At 55.7% G+C, this 4164-nt stretch overlaps 1 pseudogene; it reads right to left on the minus strand.

The window, feature by feature from the left end:
* Positions 1 to 2212: 2212 nt before the first annotated feature.
* Positions 2213 to 2305, minus strand: LOC115801906 (U6 spliceosomal RNA; annotated as a pseudogene).
* Between the last annotated feature and the right edge of the window lie 1859 nt (positions 2306 to 4164).

Raw genomic sequence — 4164 nt, forward strand, 5'->3', positions numbered from 1 at the left:
GCAGTTATACTCCAGTAAAGATGCTAAAAAAAAAAGTCTACTACCAAGTGGGCCTTTTGTTTTGCAAATGCCACCCTCCTCCCTTACCAGGAGGGGTCTGTCAGCTGCCCCACCTGGCCCTGAACCTCCCCAGGACCTTGTTTTCTCCACCCAGAAGGCCCATCATCATGGGCCACTGATTCCTCTCCATCACAAGCTGCAAGCCCCCAGGGAAGTTACACCCCCTCACGGGCAGCTCCCAGAGGGCTGGGGGTGGGTGGTAGGCAGGTGAAGACTTCTTTTCTGAGAAGGCAGGTCAGCCGGGGAGTCAGCTGCTCCATCTGTGTCCAGGAGAACGCAGCCCACAGAGGGTGAGGAGTGGCCCTGTACACAGCTACAGCTAAGGCGAGGGCCTGTACCAGTGCAGACGGGTGCTGGCCGGAGTTCCACCCAAAGCAAGGGCCTGGCGGGGCAGCCCTGAACCTGGAGGCTTTGTTCCCACCACACCAATGAGTGGGGGGCAGCAGTGTGTGTGTGTGTGTGTGTGTGTGTGTGTGTGTGTAGGAGGCCCCCAAAGGCTCCTGTCTCCTCAGGTTTCCGAGCTGGTGGGGTACCCAGTCTTGGGCAGCGAGGGGCTGGGCAGCAGAGTCAGACGTGGGTCCACGAGGAGTGCACAGGGTGAGGGAGGTGTGAGCCTAGCACTGCTTAGCAACCAAAAGAGATGGAGAAATAAATACACAAACCACCTTTCCAAACCTCTCCTGCACTGGAGCTGCGCATCCCTGGGACTGACACCCGGGGGGATGCTCTCACAGTCTTTCGTCCACAGCATCCCGGCTCCCAGCCCCGTGCCCACCCTGCTATCTTGCTCTGAACTTGCTCTGGCTTCCGTCGCAGCAGCAGCTCCCGGAGGGTGGCATCTGGGCCCACGGATCGCCTAAGCCAAGGCTGCAGCCATGGGAATGCGTCCTGCCCGGCCCGCCTGCCAGGGAGTGAGGGCAGCCCCGAGGCAGCGGCCACTGCCTGGAGCCCAGGCTGAGGGCGACGCAGCCGGGAAGCCAGTGATGCCGGACTGGGGCCTGTCCTCCCCTCTACCCCAGGTCTCATGCTGCCGCATCTGAAGTGCCAGGTGATCTCTCCCCTCCCACCCAGGCTGGGGCAGGGGTGGGGCCGGGCTCTTTCTGCACCTGAGCAGCTTCCTGGAGGACGGAGATGAGGCAACTCCTAGAGGTCAGCTTGGACTTGCCCACCTGTGCCCCCGCTCCCTGGAAAGGGCTCTGGAGTGGCCCCGGCAAGCATCTCAAAGTGGCCCCCGCAAGCATCTCTTTCCCTGCAGAGAAACTCCGGGCAACTCTCTCCCAGCCCCCCACCTCACACACACACTTGATGAAGAGGGTCCATCGGGTATAGGGGCAAGAGTGCCTGAAGGGCCGCTGAACATCCTGGGGCCTGGGAGCATTTGGATACACCTCGGGCCAGGATTTGGAGCAACACTGAAATTTTGGTCATTTAATAATCCTGAGTGACTGGGAGGGACAGCTTGTAGGCAAGCAAGTGTGCCTGAGCCTAGTGCTTTGCTGGGCACTTGGGGTGAGGAGGTGGGGCAGACCCGGTGCTTGCCCTTGGGGAAGTGAGATGAAAGCCTGGCACAGTTCTAGGGCCAGGGCAGGATGAGGTGGGGTGGGTGTGTGTGTACGTGTGTGCGTGCGTGTGTGTTGCAAGGACGGGTGTGGGAACGGAATTCCTGGGGAGAGGAGGAGACATGGAGAGGCCAGGCCAGCTTAGGGGCAAGCCCCCCGCTAGCGGGACACTCCCCTGTTCACTCTGTCACCTCCGGAGCAGGGCCCTGTAGACTGCCAGCCCCCTTTGCCACAGTGAGGCCTTAGTGGCCCACCCTCCTGCCCCCCTGAGGAGCCTCACTAGTTAATCACCATCTCTGTAGAGAGGAGCCATCTGTTTTTCTCTTTCTTTTTCCTTTTTAAAAATGAGGTATAATTGACATACAACATTAGTTCCAGGTATGCAACAGAATGATTCAATATTTGTATATGTTGTAAAATGATCACCATAATAAATCTTTTTCATATCTGTCACCTTACATATTTACAGAGTTTTTTTTCTTGTGATGACGACTTTTAAGATTTACCCTCTTAGCAGCTTTCAAATGTGCAAATAGTATTATTAACTATAGTCGCCATGCTGTACATTACATCCTCGTGACTTATTTATTTCAAAAAATATGGAACACTATGTGAATATGCGTGTCATCCGTGCCTAGGCTAATCTTCTCTATATTGTTCTAATTTTAATTTTTAATTAATTAATTTTTTTAACGGTACGCGGTCCTCTCACTGTTGTGGCCTCTCCCATTGCGGAGCACAGGCTCCGGACGCGCAGGCTCAGCGGCCATGGCTCACGGGCCCAGCCGCTCCACGGCATGTGGGATCTTCCTGGACCGGGGCACGAACCCACATCCCCTGCATCGGCAGGCGGACTCTCAACCACTGCGCCACCAGGGAAGCCCTGTATTGTTCTAATTTTACTATGTGTGCTCTCAAAGTGAGCACAGGAGCCTTCTTAAGGGGCCAGATCTCTTACTGCCCCACCCAGAAAAGTGCCTTCAGAGAAGAGACCCTTTTCTATTGTCCCAAGTTGTCTCTTCAGCCTATCCAGGGACCTCTCCAACACGAGAGTCCTCTCACTGTTGTCCAGAATCCAGCTCTGAACTTCCAAAATGATGGAAATGTTCTATATCTGCACTGCCCTAGGCAGTGGGTGCTAGTCACATGTGACCACCGAGCACTTCAAAGGTGGCTAGTGAAAACTTTTGTTGAATTTTCTTCAATTTAAATGTAGATGTAAGTAGTCACATATGGCTCGTGGCTACCCTGTTGGACAGTGTAGGAGGTGATGGAGGGGCCTGTCCACTAAAGGTCATGTAGCCCCAGCATATGGGAGCTGGAGAGGATTCTGACTCCAACCCTTCCTTCTGCAGTGAGGAAGTAAAACCAGGCAGGGCAGGGGAATGCAGAGAATCGGCAGGACACAAGGGGGTGGGCAGGGTCCCCATCCAGGCCCCTGACTCTGCACAGGGGTGCTGCAGAGCACTCCTGCCTGTGGGAATGCTGCCCTGGAGGAGCCCGGCGATCCCACCCAATCCCAAGAGGCTGCATTCTAGAGGCGGCCTAGGTCTAGTTAGATCTAGTTCAGTGACTCAGGCTTTTTAATCAAATGAGGGCTGAGCAGCTCCTTTGAAGAGGGCCAGCTTCAGGGTCGTCGGGTAGACGCTGCCATCTCACTCCCTGGCTACACATCCCCTGTAGACAGCCCATGGGGTGGGAGTGGGAGAAGAGACTGCAGCCTGTTGAGTCCCAGGTCTGAGAGCTGGAGGCTAGCTGTGTGCTTGTGCGCATGACCCCATTCCTGCGTGAATCTCTGTACCTGGGATGGCACAACTGAAGCAGGTAAAGCAGGAAGCCCCCAGGACCTGAGTCAGCTGGGCTGGATTCTAAGTCTTGGTTCTTCAGTATTTCATCAGGTGAACTTGAGCAAATGCCTTCCACACTCTGGGCCTCAGTTTCCCCACGTGTAAAGTGGGAATATCAGTCAGATCTCTGGCATTCTACATGTGGAGGTGATGGTGCCTTAGACTGTGTCAATGGCTCCCAGGGCAGGGCAGAGGTGTCTGCAGGGGCTAGGCGGGAGTTTCCCAGTGCACCAAAGGCTGGCTGGCTAGCTCAGCAATGCAGAGCCTGAGCTTGGGGCTGGCTCCCAGGAGCTGGGAGCACCTTTGGGACCCACAGTCTCCTGCCACAACATTAGCCTTGGTTCTTGAGGGACTGGAGTGGGTACAGACCCAGCTCTCTGCAAACTTCCTACCTGCAGCTGTATAGAGAACTCCACAGTGGATGGATGGCGTCAGTCCCTGAAGGACAGAGTCTCTGTATGCTGCTCAATGCATCCAGTTTGTCATTCTGGGTCACATGATCACGTGGCCATCTCTCCCTCTGTTTCAAACCCTAGCACACCCAGGTGCAATGGGGTTGTGAACATGACATCTTCATTCTTTGCCCTCAAAGCTGATGCTGGGGGCAGGGCACACATCCAGGGGGAGCTCCACCCCCCGTGCCCCGTGTGAGGGCACAAGCACAGGCAGACGGGGCTCCCAGATGGGGCTCCAGCTGG

The sequence above is a fragment of the Delphinapterus leucas genome, chromosome 1 (assembly GCF_059928025.1).
Source record: "Delphinapterus leucas isolate spDelLeu-1000000601 "Yukka" chromosome 1, BTC_Dleu_Yukka2, whole genome shotgun sequence".
Classification (NCBI taxonomy): domain Eukaryota; kingdom Metazoa; phylum Chordata; class Mammalia; order Artiodactyla; family Monodontidae; genus Delphinapterus; species Delphinapterus leucas.